Source organism: Heptranchias perlo, chromosome 7 (genome assembly GCF_035084215.1).
Source record: "Heptranchias perlo isolate sHepPer1 chromosome 7, sHepPer1.hap1, whole genome shotgun sequence".
Classification (NCBI taxonomy): Eukaryota; Metazoa; Chordata; class Chondrichthyes; order Hexanchiformes; family Hexanchidae; genus Heptranchias; species Heptranchias perlo.
Window position 1 is genome coordinate 87,437,863 of NC_090331.1, and position 20,906 is coordinate 87,458,768.

Consider the following 20,906-nt stretch of genomic DNA (forward strand, 5'->3'; position numbering starts at 1 on the left):
GTCAGATCCTTCATGCACTCCCGGGCTCTCAGCGCCACCGCGCGCTGTCCCAGAGGAGGCTGCGGTGGAGACGAGACCGTCACCCATCTCCTTCTGGAATGTGCCTTTGCAAAGAAGGTCTGGAGAGAGATGCAGTGGTATCTGTCCAGGTTCGTCCCGAGCAGTTCCGTAACACAGGTTTCTGTGCTCTACGGGCTGTTCCCGGGGACGCACACTGAGACGAACATCGGCTGCTGCTGGAAGACCATCAACTCGGTGAAAGACGCCCTTTGGTCTGCCCGAAACTTGCTGGTCTTCCAGCACAAGGAGCTGTCCTCGACCGAGTGTTGCAGACTGGCACATTCCAAGGTCCAGGACTACGTGCTGAGGGACGCACTGAGGATGGGTGCGGCCGCCGCAAAGGCCCTGTGGGGAAAGGCAACCGTTTAGAGCCTTCCCGCCATTGTAAACCGAGGGGCTGCAATCAGGGAAAAACCCCCTCGGGCAGAATGTAAAATTCAAATTGCTGTAATGAATCTGAAATGGACCAGAAATGAATCTGTAAGCAATAATCTGTGTTTGAGTATGATGCAATGAGACACCCTAGAGTGTCATGAACTGCAATGATGTCCAATGTTTTCATTGTACTGCACTTAACGTAACCTGCAAATTGTATAATCTGTATTGTGTAAGTTTGGAAAGTGATATGACAACTGTTTTGTATGTACTGCTGCAAATTTTATGAATAAAGTATATTTTTTGAAAAAAAAATCGATGCGGCTGGACGCATTGTTTACAATTGTCAACCCCAGTCCATCCCATCACCGGCATCTCCACATCGAGGTTTAAATGTAAACAATTTTACAACACCAAGTTATAGTCCAGCAATTTTATTTTAAATTCACAAGCTTTCGGAGACTTCCTCCTTCCTCAGGTAAATGTTGGTTTAAATGGGCAGCGCCATTCAGGAATGCTCCGTTCCATGCGGCCAATGGTGGCGCTCTTTCCTTTTATGGGTGGTATGCAAATGAGGCAACGAATACAGTACAATCTTCAAAATGACCGTAGGTAACGAAAGAAATTATGGAAAATCAATCACACTTAAATTTCCAGTAAGTATTCCTTAGCAAAATGGAAATGAAGGGTTTAAGCTTCTTACTTGCCCTAATGTTAAAGAGTATTGATTGCCGTTGGATGGGGATCTGCGACGATATTTAAGCATACTTACCTGGCAGGGGAGAGACCTTGATCACGAAGGAGGTTCTCCCAGGACGAGGCTAGCCCATTGCACTTCGGGTGTGCTGACGCCTGCGATGTCCCCAAATGCGGGATACTCGACTGCAAAATTTGTGGTAGTGGGGGACTGCGTTCGCGCTCTCCCCTGGCTTAGAATTAAAAATAGATCAAAAAATGTTTACGGTTTGGTCATATTCGTTCGTGGGGCATTTAGTAATATTTCTCAGATCAGCCAAAAATAATACAAACTTCCTCTCAAACCAAAAATTCAGCATCACGTGAAAAGGAAGAGATAAAACTTCCCTCACACCCCCTCCAGTTCAGCTGGTTAATGAACGATTCTCAACACTAAATCACACAGACCCAGAGCCCCACCAGTAACTCTGAGAGGCTGTCGGACACTCCAGTGGGAGCCCCATCGCCATTTCACTCTCCGTCCAACTCTCCTGCCCATTCTCACAAGGCAGGGGCTGGGTTAAAATCAGGGGCGCACAGAGGGAGAGAAGGTCTGTGCATAAATTGGCCATGACAGTTCTCTCTCTCCACCCTCCCCCACTTTCTCTGAGGTTGCAGTGGACAGCAGGTTCTACACAGGACTCTGACACTGATGTGGAACTAACACTGTCGGTAAGAGTTTGTCTCTGAAGCCTCCTGTGTACAGTATGTGTCTCTCCCAGTGAGGAGTCGGGCTCTGTAACAAGTCCCCCTGTGCTGTGCTGATAAAACGCGACGTTTCGCTTCAGCTCAGACCTGATCTCGTCATTATTGTTTCTTTAAAAAGCTGGTGTTTTTAAAATATTGAATGAAGGTTGGCCTGAATGGCCTGTCGATCCATCTATTGAACCGGGTTTGACTTGGGAGGCAGGATAGGAAAATTACACAAAGTGGTGAGACTGACTGTGACCAAAAGAGCTCAGCTGACACTCAACAAAATGGCCACCCAGTTTTTGACACAAAATGGTGGCTCAGTATCAAACAAAATGGTGGCCCAGCATCTGAAACAAAATGGTGGCCCAGCATCTGAAACAAAATGGTGGCCCAGTATCTGACATTGGCGGGGTGTGAAAGAGGCTCTTTTCCCCAGGACAAGGGGGGAAGAGCGAGGTGAGGTCGGGGGGGAAGGGGTGAAGGAGGGTAGAGAGGGGGGTGTGCGGGAGAGAAGGGAGGGGAAACGTCAAACTCATTTTACAGAGTGAGCCTGATCCTACATCCTGGCACTTGTCGAGGGCCAGATTCAGCACCAGTTATTTGGACACAAACCGGATGGTTGGTTAGAAATTTACCTGCATTTTGCTGCCCCCACCTCCACACTGTAAAACGGGCTCGATGTGAACCAGTCTCTTCGCCCCGAGGTCCCTCACCTCATCTGGGTTGGCATCAAGGCCGACAGATGCCATTTTGTTTTTTTTAGGCATCCCTGGAGGCTGCCTGAGATCAGCCTTGGGTCAATTTTAAATCTTCAGAGTAGGGGCCTATTTCAGGGATCCCGTCTGCCAAATGCCTGAGAAACTAGATGGAGCGAATGCCGAGCGAGATCTGACCGGGTTTTTGTCCAGTTTGACAGCAGGTCGTTAAAGGGGCCGTTGAGGATGCGGTAGGAAAGTGCGCCTCTCCCGGTTGCACAGCACTACTCATCCCCTCCCCCCCCACCCCCCCGCCCCCTGGAGTTTCCTCTGCTCACTCCGCCAGACCATGGCAATGCAGCAGGTCCCAATCTGATCCCCGGCCTCTCGAGGCACGACAAGTCCCGGTGGCTCGCCTCTACTATTAACCTGAGGCCTGAGGCCTAGTTGTGGATGAGCCTCCAGCCCAACGGCTACAAACTCTGCCAGATGGCGAGTGATGAGGTGACAGTTGAGACTGTGGGGGGGGAGGAGGGGAGCATCAGGCCCCGGGGGGGTTTGTTTGTGGGGGTTTGTTGCCCCCTGAGAGAGGAGCTCGTGATGTCAAATCAGGCCTTGCAATTCCTCACCCCTTACTCACCGTCCCCTTGTTCCCCCATTCACCCATCGGTGGAAACAATCTTACATTCAGGCCCCGTCCTGAAACACAGTTCACCCCGGGCCCTCTACACCGTCCCATCAGGCAGTCCCAGGGCACGTACAGCAGGGGTTTGGTTCAGAGTAATGCTCTCTCTAAACTATGTAGTTTAGATCTCGCCTCAGATTTCAGATAAAAGGTTGGTTTGCTGAACACTCCACTGGTGTCTCTCTGTATCTCTGTACTCAGTTACACTGCTCTCTACCTCCCTCTGCAGGTGTCTCTCTGTATCTCTGGACTCAGTTACACTGCTCTCTACCTCCCTCTGCCGGTGTCGCTCTGTATCTCTGTACTCAGTTACACTGCTCTCTACCTCCCTCTGTTGGTGTCTCTCTGTATCTCTGTACTCAGTTACACTGCTCTCTACCTCCCTCTGCCGGTGTCGCTCTGTATCTCTGTACTCAGTTACACTGCTCTCTACCTCCCTCTGTTGGTGTCTCTCTGTATTATTTTAAATTCACAAGCATCTCCACATCATGTATTACTGTACACAGTTACACCGCTCTCTTTCTCCCTCTGCTGGTGTCTCTCGGTATCTCTTTATCTGCGCAGTTATCTGTCCAGGTTGGTCCCGAGCAGCTCCATAACACAGGACCTGTTTTTTTTTTCAAAAAATATACTTTATTCATAAAATTTGCAGCAGTACATACAATACAGTTGTCATATCACTTTCCAAACGTACACAATACAGATTATACAATTTGCAGGTTACATCAAGTACAGTTCAATGAACACATTGGACATAATTACAGTTCATGACACTCTCGGGTGTCTCATTGCATCAGACTCAACACAGATTATTGCTTACAGATTCATTTCAGATTCATTACAGGTACATTACAGCAATTTGAATTTTACATTCTGCCCGAGGGGGTTTTTCCCTGATTGCAGCCCCTCGGTTTACAATGGCGGGAAGGCTCTAAACGGTTGCCTTTCCCCACAGAGCCTTTGCAGCAGCCGCACCCATCCTCAGTGCGTCCCTCAGCACGTAGTCCTGGACCTTGGAATGTGCCAGTCTGCAACACTCGGTCGAGGACAGCTCCTTGTGCTGGAAGACCAGCAAGTTTCGGGCAGACCAGAGGGCGTCTTTCACCGAGTTGATGGTCTTCCAGTAGCAGCCGATGTCCGTCTCAGTGTGCGTCCCCGGGAACAGCCCGTAGAGCACAGAAACCTGTGTTACGGAACTGCTCGGGACGAACCTGGACAGATACCACTGCATCTCTCTCCAGACCTTCTTTGCAAAGGCACATTCCAGAAGGAGATGGGTGACGGTCTCGTCTCCACCGCAGCCTCCTCTGGGTGGCGCTGAGAGTCCGGGAGTGCATGAAGGATCTGACGGGAAGGGCCCTTCTCACCACCAGCCAAGCTAGGTCTTGGTGCTTGTTTGAAAGCTCTGGCGATGAGGCGTTCTGCCAAATGACATTGACAGTCTGCTCGGGGAACCAACCGACAGGATCCACCATCTCCTTTTCCCGCAGGGTCTCGAGGACGTTACGTGCGGACCACTTGCTGATCGCCTTGTGGTCAAAGGTGAGGACTCTGTGCTCTACGGACTGTTCCCAGGGAGGCACACTGAGACAGACATCAACTGCTGCTGGAAGACCATCAACTGAAAGACACCCTTGGTCTGCCCGAAACTTGCTGGTCTTCCAGTGCAAAGAGCTGTCCTCGACCGAGTGTTGCAGACTGGCACATTCCAAGGTCCAGGACTACGTGCTGAGGGACGCACTGAGGATGGGTGCGGCCGCCGCAAAGGCTCTGTGGGGAAAGGCATCCCTAATTGCCCTTGAGAAGGTGGTGGTGAGCCGCCTTCTTGAACCACTGCAGTCCGTGTGGTGACGGTTCTCCCACAGTGCTGTTAGGAAGGGAGTTCCAGGATTTTGACCCAGCGACGATGAAGGAACGGCGATATATTTCCAAGTCGGGATGGTGTGTGACTTGGAGGGGAACGTGCAGGTGGTGTTGTTCCCATGTGCCTGCTGCTCTTGTCCTTCTAGGTGGTAGAGGTCGCGGGTTTGGGAGGTGCTGTCGAAGAAGCCTTGGCGAGTTGCTGCAGTGCATCCTGTGGATGGTACACACTGCAGCCACAGTGCGCCGGTGGAGAAGGGAGTGAATGTTTAGGGTGATGGATGGGGTGCCAATCAAGCGGGCTGCTTTATCTTGGATGGTGTCGAGCTTCTTGAGTGTTGTTGGAGCTGCACTCATCCAGGCAAGTGGAGAGTATTCCATCACACTCCTGACTTGTGCCTTGTAGATGGTGGAAAGGCTTTGGGGAGTCAGGAGGTGAGTCACTCGCCACAGAATACCCAGCCTCTGACCTGCTCTCGTAGCCACAGTATTTATATGGCTGGTCCAGTTCAGTTTCTGGTCAATGGTGACCCCCAGGATGTTGATGGTGGGGGATTCGGCGATGGTAATGCCGTTGAATGTCAAGGGGAGGTGGTTAGACTTTCTCTTGTTGGAGATGGTCATTGCCTGGCACTTATCTGGCGCGAATGTTACTTGCCACTTATGAGCCCAAGCCTGGATGTTGTCCAGGTCTTGCTGCATGCAGGCTCGGACTGCTTCATTATCTGAGGGGTTGCGAATGGAACTGAAAACTGTGCAGTCATCAGCGAACATCCCCATTTCTGACCTTATGATGGAGGGAAGGTCATTGATGAAGCAGCTGAAGATGGTTGGGCCTAGGACACTGCCCTGAGGAACTCCTGCAGCAATGGATAGCTCTTTCAAAGAGCCAGCACAGACACGATGGGCCGAATGGCCTCCTTCTATGCCGTATGATTCTATGAGGAAGGCCATTTGGCCCTTCGTCTTAATTCATCCATCCAGAGGGATCCTAACTTCACCCCAATGTAGCATCCAATTGTTTCTTAAATGATGCCAGGGTCTTTGCTTCCACTACTCTCATCTCCTCACATTGATCACTCTTTTTGTGTGAAGAAAAATTTTCTGATGTCAGTCCTAAAATTACCTTTTACTAGTTTGAACCTGTGTTCTCTAGCTCTACTCTTCTAGTTTAATTTAAAGTAATACTCTGTTTTTTTTCTATATTTTGAACAATCTTGTATGCCTTCTATAAGATCAGCTCTCAGTTACCTCCTTTCCAGGCTGAGAAACCCAAGTTTCTCCAGTCTTTCTTCGTAACTCAGAACCCCTGACACTGGGGATCAGGCTTTGGGTGTTTCTCTTATTTCTTGGCGACCAGAACTAGACGCAGTATTCGAGGTGTGGTCTGACCAGAGGAGTATAAATTTTGATCATTACCTCCTCTGAGTTATATCCTACTGTTGTCGTTCAATATTCTTTTGGCTTTGTTGATTTACTGCTTTGCGTTGGTTGGACAAATGAACATACAAATATAACGAACGTATCAATGTACAAATGTACAAAATTGATGGACAGGAAAAGACTAGCTGATCCATCGTCATAGGAACAGGAGGAGGCCATTCAGTCCCTCAAGACTGTTCCACCATTCAGTTAGATCATGGCTGATCTGTAACTTAACTTCATTTACCCACTTTGGTTCCATAAACCTTAATACCCAACAAAAATCTTAATCTCAGTTTTGAAATTTCCAATTGACCCCCAGCCTCAACAATTTTTTGGGGGGGGGGAGAGAATTCCAGATTTCCACTCCTCTTTGCATGAAGAAGTGCTTCCTGACATCACCCTTAAATCTCTCTGCTCCTCCACAGTTCCCATCGTTCCACCATTTAGAAAATACTGTGATCTATCTTTCTTATATCCAAAGTGAATGACCTCACACTTCCCCACACTGAACTTCATCTGCCACGATTTTGCCCGTTCACTCAATATCCCTTTGCAACTTTCTGCTCCCATCTGCCCAACTTACTGTGCCACCTAACAGTGACATCAGGTGCAATATCTAAAAACAGGTCATTATCATTGTCACGTTGCTGTTTGTGGGAGTTGTTGTGCGCAAATTGGCTGCCATGTTTCCCACATTACAACAGTGCTTCTAAGGTGCTTCATTGGCTGTAAAGTGCAGTGGGACGTCCTGAGACCGTGAAAGGTGCTATATAAATGCAAGTCTTTCTTTCTTTAAGTGTGTTTCCGGGTGTGACGGTGAGCGTTCCATCAGTTTGGGCTGTGTGAGGGGGATGTGTGTGCATTTGTAGAGAAATTATAAGTGTTAACATATTTGTTTGTGCCCCTTCAATTTTAGATACCTGCGGCTTTAAGTGAGGGAGAAACCTTTGGTCAGGTGGATACTGCGATATGCCATTGTTTTCAGGGGGTGAGTGGAGAATAATAAGTTCGAATGTTGCTTCAAAATAGTGAATGTTTATTTATGTTTTTTGCTTGCCAAGGTGATAACAATGGTATTTTGCATGTCATCGCCACCGAAGATCTTGGATGTTCAACAAATGTATACAATTGGACAAGGCAGGGGTGTGGCCACTTACTACCTCCTTAAAACCTACCTCTTTGACAAAGTGTTTGGTCATCTGTCCTAATATCTCCTTATGTGGCTCAGTGTTAAATTTTGTTTGATAACGCTCCTGTAAAGCGCCTTAGGATGTTTACATTAAAGGCGCTATATAAATGCAAGTTTTTGTTGTTTTGAAGCGGAGAAGGAAGTTGCTCAGAAAACTGAGAGATAAACTTCCTACTGGTGCTGTAAACTTGTGAGAGAAATGGTGGGCACTGCTGTACATGACATCTGGTTGCTGTGTATCAGCGGCATTGTAAACACAACAGGAAGATTGCCGCTACTCCTAAACAAACACCATCTCGGGTTTCACTAGAAATAGCAACCAAAGGAAATCTTCCCCTATTGCGACTCCCCAATCTCTATTGGGTCACCCAAAGCCAATCTAACTACACTTTCTCTCTTGAACATCCTAGTAGCTGGCTTGAATGTTGTCGGCAGAGTCCCAGGAATGTTTTGCAGCCTACTTATCGGAGTGCCGATTGGAGAGGTAGCTGAAAAGAGCATTTTCCCCCTTAGGGATTGTTCTCTTTAGAACGGAGAAGGTTAAGGGGAGATTTAATAGAGGAAACTCTGAGGGGTTTTGATCGAGTAGATGGGAAGAAACTGTTTCCACTGGCAGGAGGGTCAGTAACCAGAGGACACAGATTTAAGATAATTGCCAAAAGAACCAGAGGGGGAGATGAGAAGAATTTTTTTTACGCAGCGAGTTGTTTTGATCTGGAAAGCACTGCCTGAAATGGTGATGGAAGCAGATTCAATAGTAACTTTCAAAGAGGGCTATGAGGAAACAGCAGGGGAGTGGGACTAGTGGGCCGAATGGCCTCCTTCTGTGCTGTATGATTCTAAGAAGTGAAGAAATTTATAAAGAAAATAGGGGAGGGGGATAAAAGAACATTTGTCAACGATCTGTCAGTCATCGCCCTGCCATTGCCAGCTTTCATTGGCTTCACCTTTTCGCTCTGTCGGTGCTCAGCTCTGGTATTTCCGAACAAAAGTTTCTCGACTGGTTGCAGTCTGAGCCACAGGTTTTGTCCTGGCTCCCCGCTCTCTACCAGGTGTCTGTCATGGATACTGTCACCCACCAGGAGAAGTGCAGCATCTGTCAGAGGTTTCCTACCACTGGGGTCAGGTATATCCAAGACAACGGTGGAGGGTTTCACAGAGCTTTGATGTCTTTTTTTCCCCTTTTGTACTGCCGGTGGAATGTGAGGAGCAGTGTTAGGGCTGATGGTTTAAGCAAGGAGTAGGTAAGGTGATTATACCAGATTTCATGCTGAACTTCTATGGTCAGGAGGGTCGTGGCGTGGGCTGTACTCAGAGAAACCAGCCCTAGGAATCGCCTGCAACAACGAAGGTAAGTGACTTATCTGAATGTGGAGCAGGGAGGAGAAAGAGTGCTTCATTCTGACCCCACATTAAAGGAACCTCCCAATCGCAGTCTCTCCCACACCCCCCCACCCTGGCCTCGAGATGCCTGATCCTCAATGTCCCGCCTCCTGACCCCGTGACTCGAAGCCACCCGAACCGCCGTGACTCCAGCCCCCCCGAACCCCCGTGACTCCAGCCCCCCCGAACCCCCATGACTCCAGGCCCCCCGAACCGCCGTGACTCCAGGCCCCCGAACCGCCGTGACTCCAGGCCCCCCGAACCGCCGTGACTCCAGGCCCCCCCGAACCCCCGTGACTCCAGGCCCCCCCGAACCCCCGCGACTCCAGGCCCCCCCCAACCCCCGTGACTCCAGGCCCTCCGAACCGCAGTGACTCCAGGCCCCCCCGTGACTCCAGCCCCCCGAACCCCCGTGACTCCAGCCCCCCCGAACCCCTGTGACTCCAGGCCCCCCCTGAACCGCAGTGACTCCAGGCCCCCCCGTGACTCCAGCCCCCCGAACCCCCGTGACTCCAGCCCCCCCGAACCCCTGTGACTCCAGGCCCCCCCTGAACCGCCGTGACTCCAGCCCCCCTGAACCCCTGTGACTCCAGCCCCCCTGAACCGCCGTGACTCCAGGCCCCCCTGAACCCCTGTGACTCCAGCCCCCCTGAACCGCCGTGACTCCAGGCCCCCCTGAACCGCCGTGACTCCAGGCCCCCCGAACCCCTGTGACTCCAAGCCCCCCCGAACCCCTGTGACTCCAGGCCCCCCCGAACCCCTGTGACTCCAGGCCCCCCCGGACCGCCGTGACTCCAGGCCCCCCCGTGACTCCAGGACCCCCCGAACCCCCGTGACTCCAGGCCCCCCGGACCGCCGTGACTCCAGGCCCCCCCGAACCCCCGTGACTCCAGGCCCCCCCCGAACCCCCATGACTCCAGCCCCCCCGAACCCCCGTGACTCCAGCCCCCCCGAACCCCCGTGACTCCAGGCCCCCCCCGAACCGCCGTGACTCCAGGCCCCCGAACCCCCGTGACTCCAGGCACCCCGAACCCCCGTGACTCCAGCCCCCCCGAACCCCCGTGACTCCAGGCCCCCCCCGAACCGCCGTGACTCCAGGCCCCCCCCGAACCGCCGTGACTCCAGGCACCCCGAACCCCCGTGACTCCAGGCCCCCCCGAACCCCCGTGACTCCAGGCCCCCCCCGAACCGCCGTGACTCCAGCCCCCCTGAACCCCTGTGACTCCAGGCACCCCGAACCCCCGTGACTCCAGCCCCCCCGAACCCCCGTGACTCCAGGCCCCCCCCGAACCGCCGTGACTCCAGGCCCCCCCCGAACCGCCGTGACTCCAGGCACCCCGAACCCCCGTGACTCCAGGCCCCCCCGAACCCCCGTGACTCCAGGCCCCCCCCGAACCGCCGTGACTCCAGGCACCCCGAACCCCCGTGACTCCAGGCACCCCGAACCCCCGTGACTCCAGGCCCCCCCCGAACCCCCGTGACTCCAGGCACCCCGAACCCCCGTGACTCCAGGCCCCCCCCGAACCCCTGTGACTCCAGGCCCCCCCGAACCCCCGTGACTCCAGCCCCCCCCGAACCCCCGTGACTCCAGGCCCCCCCCGAACCGCCGTGACTCCAGGCACCCCGAACCCCCGTGACTCCAGGCCCCCCCGAACCCCCGTGACTCCAGGCCCCCCCGAACCCCCGTGACTCCAGCCCCCCCGAACCCCCGTGACTCCAGCCCCCCCGAACCCCCGTGACTCCAGGCCCCCCCCGAACCGCCGTGACTCCAGGCACCCCGAACCCCCGTGACTCCAGGCCCCATGAAACCCCGTGACTCCAGGCCCCCCAGACCTGCTTTGTCTTGCCCTCAATCCACGGCCGGATCCACTTCCCTGCGGCCCGATTTCTCACCAATCCTCCCCACTGTTCACCAGTGGGCTGTCGTGCCAGGCCGGCTCAGTGACAATGAGGGAAATAGGTTGATCGATAGACATCAGAGGCATTAACTATTCATCCTGACACTGTAAGTCAGGGAGCAAAATGGGCGGAGCAAACAATTTACTCTTTGTTCTAGTTGCCACCCTGATATCCCAGGGTCATGGAGGGGTGGGGGGGCCTCCAGAGCTGCCTGTTTTGCTGCCTCACCTGTCAACCTGTTCCCTTGCCGACAGCCTTTTTACCCCATGTAAATTGCCCTTCACAGTTCCCGCTTCGCACTCGCCCCAAGCTGCTCCACAACCAGCAGAGAAATCTTGCCTTGAGTTGCCACTCCCTGAATATATTAAATGTTTTGCTCCATTCGGTGATCCAATATTAGGGGTGCCTCGGACTTCACCATTCTGGTGAGCCCAGGAATGGGCTCTCCCGAATTTCTAGGCCGCTGCCTACCTGGAGCACCAGCCCCGTAATGTTGGATTTAGTGGTCCAGAGGTTGGCAGGTTTTAACATTAATGTCATTTAATTGCAGGTACCGTTGTTTGAAGTGCCTGAACTAGGATCTTTGCCAGGTTTGCTTCTTCACGGGTCGAACTAACAAATGCCACAAGACTTCTCAGAACCCCATGGCGGAGCATTGCACCCAGGTAAGGGACCGAGATCGGACCAGTCGGGAAGGATCACGTTCTGGTAATCCACAGGTTTTGAAATGCTGAATCAAACAGAGACCCCCTCAGGTGGACGTAAAAAAATCCCGTGGTGCTATTTTGAAGAAGAGCAGGGCTGTTCTATCCGGTGTCTTGGCCAATATTTATCCCTCATACAAAACCTAAAAACATCTGTTTTAGTGATGTTGGTTGAGGGATAAATATTGGCCAGGACACCGGGGAGAACTCCCCTGCTCTTCTTCGAATAGTGTCATGGGATCTTTTATACCTACCTGACAGGGCATACGGGGCCTGAGTTTAACATCTCAGCCCTGAGTACTGCACCAGAGTGTCTGCCTAGAGTTTGTGTTCAAATTCAATGCAGAGAAATGTGAAGTAGCACATTTTGGGGAAAAAGAACAGTAAAAGGAAGCATGTCCTAAACAGTAAGACTCTAAACAGAGTGGAGGAGCAGAAAGATCTAGAGAATCAATTATGCAGATCTTTAAAAATGAGCATGCAGGTAGAAAAGGCCATAAAAAGTCAAATGGGATTCTGGATATAATGCAAAAGGGCATTGAATATAAAGCAAGGAAGCAGTGTTGAATTTATACGAGACATTGTCTAGGTCACTGTTCAAGTATAGAATGCATTACTGGCCACTTCCTTATAGGAAGGATGTTAGAACCAGGGAGAGAGTGTAGTAAAGGCTCACTAGAATGATAATAGGAATGAGTGTTTCTAGTTATGAAGAAAGATTTGAAAAATTGGAGCAGCTTTTATTGGCACAGAGATGGTCTCAGTGCAATCTCACCAATGTTTTCACAATCCTGTACAGTTTTGAGAGGGATTCATTGGGCCGGAAATTGGTCTGAGTGACATAAACATGTCGCCCGCCGCTGGTCAGTAACCAACTCACCCACAAACTTTCTGCGCCCTTCTGGGCATCATCTTGCTTTAATTAAGACTTGCAAGAAAGGCAGCGGTGGTTACCGTGGCGAAAGGCTCTCTTTGTCCCCCCACCAATCAGCTTGAAGCAAGCTACGCTGTGACAACCAGGAAGTGCAGTTCATTCACAAACTAACAACCAGGAAGTGCCAGACAAGATTAGTAAATGTAGAATAAAATGAGATAGAGAATGCGAAATAAAGAGAGGGTAGGATTAAACTACTCAGATATAAGAGACAGAAAGAAAAAGATTCAAAATTTTTAATTAAAATTTTTTTTAAATGTCCAAAAACTATTAAAATTAGGAGTACAAAGATTCCACATTTTAAAAAGTTAGCTTTTAGTGCCAGAGAGGTTGTTTGGCAGCCATTAATACTTAGCACACAGTTAAAACTTAGTTTAGACCTAAAGAAACTCAGCGTAGCTGCTTTGTGGCGAGATTAGCTGGTTTCCAGCTGAGAAGTTGGCGCTGGTCCATTGATTGCAGCCGTGAGGTCCCTTTAATGCAAGGCTTTCAGATCACTGGTGAACTAGGAAGAGCAAGTTCCAGACTTCCACGTTTGATTGAGCATGTGCGGTCACTGGAACTTGCTCTTCAATTTCGTCACTAGTAACGGTAGGCTCACCATTATTAGAAAAGCAATTTCCGGCCATTGTTTCAGTTGGTTGGCAAATCCATAACAAGGTTGCATAGACTCAATATTATCATAGAACTATAGAGGTTTACAGCACAGAAGGAGGCCCTTCAGCCCCTCATGTCTATGCCAGCTCTTTGGAGAATTCCAAAATGAATCCCACTGCCCCGCTCTCACCCCATAGCCCTGTATCTGCCTCTGCTTCAAATATTTATCCCATTTCCCCAAAGATGAAATGGTCTCTGGCTCAGTCACTCCCTGTGACAAAGTATTTGATGCAGAGAGGGTGTAAAGGCACCCTTTGTTACAAAAGGGGATTGAATGGTACTGCTGTTATTTAGGTCTGTTTGTGCAAAAACCACATCTGTCTGTTGTATTAAATAACGAGTTCACTCTGGATTTAAGCTTGGTATCATCAACGAACCTAGAATCATGGATAATTGAGAATGAGTAATAATACTCTGATTTAATTGAAGGGTTTCAATGACACCAAACCAGGAGAAGCAAACCTCTAGTGGGTTTGTGGACGTCATCTGAACCTTATGATTAAATTACAACTGTACACTCACCCTCTACTTTTATTAAAATATATAGTAGTCTCGAGAATATGAAAATGATACAGCTGCAAGTAGTCTCGAGATTGTATTGATCGCAGGCTGCGAGTAGTTATTGTGATGCCATCTCTGCAGATGAAATACTGTAGCCGACTTGACAGGGGTGTAATATGGGAATTGCTGCAGTTGCAAAGCTTAGTTCTAGAGGGGCTGAAATCACCCATGTACATTATATCAGGTTTCACTTTAGAAGTGTTCCCCCATCTGATACAGTTTTTATAACGACTGGCTAGGTCTTGTTTGATAACGTGGGACTTATCATTGCTGACTTGGTACTGAAAGAAATAAAGACTTGCATTTATATAGTGCCTTTCACAACCTCGCAAAACACTTAATGGCCAATAGAAACATAGAAAATAGGAGCAGGTGTAGGCCATTCGGCCCTTCGAGCCTGCTCTGCCATTCAGTATGATCATGGCCGATCTTCTATCTCAATACCATATTCCCGCCCTCTCCCCATACCCCTTGATGCCTTCTGTGTCTAGAAATCTATCTAGCTCCTTCTTAAATATATTCAGTGACTTGGCCTCCACAGCCTTCTGTGGTAGAGAATTCCACAGGTTCACCACCCTTTGAGTGAAGAAAATTCTCCTAATCTCAGTCCTAAATGTCCTGCCCTGCATCCTGAGACTGTGACCCCTCGTTCTGGACCCCCCAGCCAGGGGAAACATCCTCCCTGCATCCAGTCTGTCTAGCCCTGTCAGAATTTTATACGTTTCAATGAGATCCCCTCTCATTCTTCTAAACTTTAGTGAATTGAGGCCTAGTCGGCCCAATCTCTCCTTATACGACAGTCCTGCCATCCCAGGAATCAGTCTGGGGAACCTTCGTTGCACTCCCTCTATGGCAAGTATATCCTTTCTCAGGTAAGGCGACTAAAACTGCACACAATACTCCAGGTGTGGTCTCACCAAGGCCCTGTATAACTGCAGTAAGACTTCCTTGCTCCTGTACACAAATCCTCTTGCAATGAAGGCCAATGTACCATTTGCCTTCCTAACTGCTTGCTGCACCTTCTTATTTGCTTTCAGTGACTGGTGTACAAGGACACCCAGGTCCCTTTGTACATCAACATTTCCCAATCTATCACCATTTAAATAATACTCAGCCTTTCTGTTTTTCCTTCCGATGTGGATAACTTCACATTTATCCACGTTATACTGCATCTGCCATATATTTGCCCACTCTCTCAACTTGTCTAAATCGCCTTGAAGCCTCTTTGCATCCTCCTCACAACTCACGATCCCACCTAGTTTTGTGTCGTCAGCAAAATTGTGAATAGCTGGGGCCCAAGCACTGATCCCTGCGGTGCCCCACTAGTCACAGCCTGCCACCCCGAAAAAGACCCATTTATTCCGACTCTCTGTTTGCTGTCTGTTAACTAATTTTCAATCCATGCCAGTATATTACCCCCAATCCCATATGCTTTAATTTTGCACACTAACCTCTTATGTGGGACTTTATCAAAGGCCTTCTGAAAATCCAAATAAATCACATCCACTGGTTCTCCCTTATCTATTCTACCAGTTACATTCTCAAAGAACTCCAGTAGGTTTGTCAAACATGATTTCCCTTTCATAAATCCATGTTGACTTTGTCTAATCCCGTTGATATTTTCTAAGTGTCCTGTTATCACATCCTTTATAATAGACTCTAGCATTTTCCCTACTCCTGATGTTAAGCTAACCGGTCTGTAGTTCCCTGTTTTCTCTCTCCCTCCTTTTTTAAATTTTAAAATAATTTGCCACCCTCCAATCTGCAGGAACTGTTCCATAATCTATAGAATTTTGGAAGATGACAACTAATGCATCCACTATTTCCATGGCTACCTCTTTTAGTACTCTGGGATGCAGATTATCAGGCCCTGGGGATTTATCGGCTTTCAGTCCCATTAATTTCTCCTGCACTATTTTTTTACTAATACTAATTTCCTTTAATTCCTCCTTCTCACTAGGCCCTCGGTTCACCTAGCATTTCTGGGAAGTTATTTGAATCCTCTTCCGTGAAGACAGAACCAAAGTATTTGTTTAATTGCTCTGCCATTTCCTTGTTCCCCATTATAAATTCTCCTGTTTCTGACTGTAAGGGACCTACATTTGTCTTCACTAATCTTTTTCTTTTTACATACTTGTAGAAGCTTTTACAGTCCACTTTTAAGTTCCTTGCAAGTTTACTCTGATACACTCTTTTTTCCCCTCTCAATCTCTTGGTCCTTTTTTGCTGAATTCTAAACTGCTCCCAATCCTCAGGCTTGCTACTTTTTCTGGCAACTTTATGTGTCTCCTCTTTGGATCTAATACTATCCTTAATTTCTTTTGTTAGCCATGGTTTTGAAGTGTAGTCACTTGTAATGTAGGAAATGCGGCAGCCAATTTGCGCACAGCAAGGTCCTACAAACAACAACGAGGTGAATGATAAGATAATCTGTTTTAGTGACGTTGGTTGAAGGGTAAATATTAGACAGGACACCTGCTCTTCTTTGAAATAGTGCCACAGGATCTTTTATGTCCACCTGAGAGGGCAGACTTGGTTTAACTTCTCATCCAAAAGTGCAACACTCCGTTAATTTCACACTGGAGTTTCAGCCTAAATTATGAGCTTAATTCTCTAGAGTGGGAATTGAACTCACAACCTTCTAACTCAGAGGTAATAGTGCTACCTCCGAGTCACAGCTAACACCTACGGTAGTCCTGTGACTGTGGTGCTGGATTAGTGGCCCAGAGATGATGAGTTTAAATCCCACCATGCTACGTTGTTAAACTTGTGGCCTGGCACCAGGAAAAAAAACGACAACAGTGTCACCCCCAAAAAATGGACACCTGCAAAGAAACAGACACCTATTGACTGTCCCAAATAACTTACATTGTAACAGTTACAAGCTGCATCTTCAAACCATGGACACTTGCAAATTCCAAACTACGGACAGCATTCAATGCACCAAGTCTATTTACAACTTAAAACACCGAACACACAGGTAAGTGCAAAGAGGCAGCAGGTGAAAGAAACGTGTTTTGTGGAATGGAGATCTCTTTACCCAGCATCCATAGTGGCAGAGAAACCGCTCTATCTCTGGAATTGAATGCTGGGTAAAGAACTCCCCATTCCACAAAAGCCGGGAATTGCCGGCCAGTCGAGAATTGGAATTGGAGGCCTTGAAATTGACAGGGGGAGCCTGAAATTCCAGTGGGGAGGGGGAGGGGGGATGCGTGCCTAAAATCACGGGGGAGACCTGAAATTGCGAGGGGTTGGAAGAGGAAGACTGGGGAATGGGGGCTCGGGGAAGAGATGGGGGCTGGGGGAGAAAGATGGAGACTGGGGAATGGGGATGGGGGGAGAAAGATGGAGACTGGGGAATGGGGACTGGCGGGAGTGATGGGGAATGGGGGCTCGGGGAGAAAGATGAAGACTGGGGAATGGGGGCTAGGGGGAGAGATGGGGAATGGGGGCTCGGGGAGAAAGATGAAGATTGGGGAATGGGGACTGGCGGGAGTGATGGGGAATGGGGGCTCGGGGAGAAAGATGAAGACTGGGGAATGGGGGCTATCACCCCTCAATACAATGATCATTTTGAAAATAAGGACAGCTGCAAATAAAGGACACCTGATGCAAGTCCCTTATAGTGAAACCTGTAAATTAGGGACACCTATCAACATATGTGCGCTCAGGGGGAGGTCTCCTGTACTGAATATCATGGGTGGGTGCCTATATATCTCAAGAAGAATGCAGAGTTTTTAAAATTAATTCTCGGGAAGTGGGCGTCGCTGGCAAGGCCGGTATTTATTGTCTGTCCGTAATTGCCCTTGAGAAGATGGCGATGAGCCTTCTTCTTGAACCTCTGCAGTCCGTGTGGTGAAGGTTCTCCCAAAGTGCTGTTAGGTAGGGAGTTCCACGATTTTGACCCAGTGACGATGAAGAAATGGTGATAAATGTCCAAATCGGGATGGTGTGTGAGTCAGAGGGGAACTTGGAGGTGATGGCGTTCCCATGCGCCTGCTGCCCTTGTCCTTCTAGGTGGTGGAACTCATGGGTTTGGGAGGTGTTGTCAAACAAATCTTGGTCAGTTGTTGCAGTGCAGTGTAGATAGTACAGACTGCATTAGGGTCTTAAACATCCATTCCCTCCACCACGGTGCACAGTGGTGGAGGGAATGGATGTTTAAGATGGTTTTGTCTGGGATGGTATTGAGCTTCTTGAGTGTTGTTGGAGCTGCACCCATCCAGGCAAGTGGGGAGTATTCCATCACACTCCTAACATGTGCCTCATAGGAGGTGGAGAGGCTTTGGGGAGTCACTCGATGCAGAATATCAAGTGTGCTGGGTTCCGGGGGTTGCCCCTCCCCCAAAACATCTACATCTTCTGCCCATCGTCCCACTTTATAACATTTACTATTTCCACTCAATCTTGTACTGAAAGAATTTTTTACTCTTGCGTTTTGCCTCAGCAGCAACGCAATTTTCTAGGTGTCTCTCTTGACCCTTCTGAACACCTTTCCAACATGATTTGATGCGTTGCTGTATTGATCCCATGAACCCCTTTAACCTAGCCGGATTTGTCGAGATTGTTTTCTCCTTATGTTGCTATTAATTTGTGGAATCGGGAGCGTACTTTACTTATCCAGCACCCCTTACCCAATTTAAATCCAGTGTGACCTTCAATCCTGAGCAGTGAAGATTGGCAACCCATTCACTGCGGTTGATACCAAGGCCACCAGGTCACTGTGTGTAACACTCTCGCCTCTGAGTCAGAAGGTCGTGGCTTCAAGTCTTGTTCCAGAGACTTTAGCACAAAATCTAGGCTGACACTCCAGTGCAGTACTGAGGGGGCACTGCATTGTCTGATGACTCATTAAACCGTCTGCCTTCTCAAGTGGACGTAAAAGATCCCACTATCTCGAAGATGATCTGGCCAATATTTATACCTCAACCAACATCAATAAAACAGATTATCTGGTCATTATCACATTGCTGTTTGTGGGATCTTGCTGTGCGCAAATTGGCTGCCATGTTTCCTACATTACAACAGTGACTACATTTAAAAATGTACTTCATTGATTGTAAAGTTCTTTGGGATGTCCTGAGATTGTGAAAGGCGCTATATAAATGCGAGTCTTTCTTTCTATACCAAAGTGCTGCAGTTGTAAGGAATCTTACAACACCAGGTTATAGTCCAACAAATTTATTTTAAAATCACAAGCTTTCGGAGATTATCCCCTTCGTCAGGTCACCTGACAAAGGGGATAATCTCCGAAAGCTTGTGATTTTAAAATAAATTTGTTGGACTATAACCTGGTGTTGTAAGATTCCTTACATTTGTCCACCCCAGTCCATCACCGGCACCTCCACATCAAAGTGCTGCAGTGATTGATCAGAGCCCTGTTTGTTGAAGCCAGTACGTAAATATGGTGTAATTTATTTAAAGTGTATGATCCATGCTCCAAGTAGAGTGCAAGCTAATCGGCGTTGTTGAGTCGTATTTGCCTGATTTGATTTCTCGCTGTCGTTTTACTTCTTCCTTCTCCCTTTCCGTCTAGACATCCGTCAAAGACAACCTAAAGTTACTAACCCGCACTGTCCGGAACAACCTGCTGATGTCTCGTTGCAAGAGGAAGGAGGCTCGTCGAAGAGCTGCTCTGATCAAAACGCACGAGGGAGACTCAACAGCCGGGAATCACAGAGTGTGAGGAACACACAAACATTCGCGCCAGAAAAGTGCCAGGCAATGACCATCTCCAACAAGAGAGAGTCTAACCACCTCCCCTTGACATTCAACGGCATTACCATCGCCGAATCCCCCACCATCAACATCCTGGGGGTCACCATTGACCAGAAACTTAACTGGACCAGCCACATAAATACTGTGGCTACAAGAGCAGGTATTCTGCGGCAAGTGACTCACCTCCTGACTCCCCAAAGCCTTTCCACCATCTACAAGGCACAGTTCAGGAGGGTGATGGAATACTCTCCACTTGCCTGGATGAGTGCAGCTCCAACAACACTCAAAAAGCTTGACACCATCCAGGACAAAGCAGCCCGCTTGATTGGCACCCCATCCACCACCCTAAACATTCACTCCCTTCACCACCGGCGCACTGTGGCTGCAGTGTGTACCATCCACAGGATGCACTGCAGCAACTCGCCAAGGCTTCTTCGACTGCACCTCCCAAACCCATGACCTCTACCACCTAGAAGAACAAGAGCAGCAGGCACATGGGAACAACACCACCTGCACGTTCCCCTCCAAGTCACACACCAACCTGACTTGGAAATATATCACCGTTCCTTCATCGTCGCTGGGTCAAAATCCTGGAACTCCCTTCCTAACAGCACTGTGGGAGAACCTTCACCACACGGACTGCAGCGGTTCAAGAAGGCGGCTCACCACCACCTTCTCGAGTGCAATTAGGGATGGGCAATAAATGCCGGCCTCGCCAGCAACGCCCACATCCCATGAACGAATAAAAAAAAACCTTGTTAATAATATGTGTTTCTAGCTTGTATGTCTGGTTCAGGCACTACAGAGTTGAAAAGTAAAACAACACTGGAATTCATTGGATTGTTGCCTTGGAGAAGTTTCATGTCAATCCGGATCTCATTGACATTGTCTCATCGCAGTGCAATCCGTCTATCTGCAGATTAAAAACTGCGATCGCAGCTGTGTTTTGCTGGGACTGCTGATCCTCAGACAATAGGAACGGGAGTAGGCCATTCAGCCCCTCGAACCTGTCCCACTATTCAATTAGATCATGGCGGCTCTGTACTCAACTCCATTTACCTGCCTTGGTTCCATATCCCTTAATTCCCTTACCGACAAAAACCTATCAATCTCAGTTTTGAAATTTTCAATTGACCCCCAACCTCAACAGCTTTTGGGGGAGAGAGTTCCAGATTCCCACTACCCTTTGTGTGAAGAAGTGCTTCCTGACATCATCGCTGAATGGCCTAGCTCTAATGTCACGGTTATGCCCCCTTGTTTTGGACTCCCCCACCAGAGGAAATAGTTTCTCTCCATCTACCCTATCAAATCCTTTAATCATCTTAAACACCTC

The 20,906-nt window shown here is 49.0% G+C and overlaps 1 long non-coding RNA gene and 1 other non-coding gene across 3 annotated transcripts; both read left to right on the plus strand.

Annotated features, from left to right (window-relative positions):
* Positions 1-1,027: 1,027 nt before the first annotated feature.
* On the plus strand, positions 1,028-20,326 carry LOC137323401 (uncharacterized). Of its 2 annotated transcripts, none has more exons than XR_010963367.1 (4): positions 1,028-1,091; positions 7,445-7,516; positions 11,550-11,664; positions 19,392-20,326. It is a non-coding gene; the product is annotated as an uncharacterized lncRNA (long non-coding RNA). The 2 variants fall into 2 exon arrangements; XR_010963366.1 differs by lacking the exon at positions 1,028-1,091 and adding an exon at positions 1,555-1,842.
* On the plus strand, positions 1,200-1,363 carry LOC137324076 (U1 spliceosomal RNA). The gene has a single exon (XR_010963485.1). It is a non-coding gene; the product is annotated as a U1 spliceosomal RNA (small nuclear RNA).
* Positions 20,327-20,906: the final 580 nt, after the last annotated feature.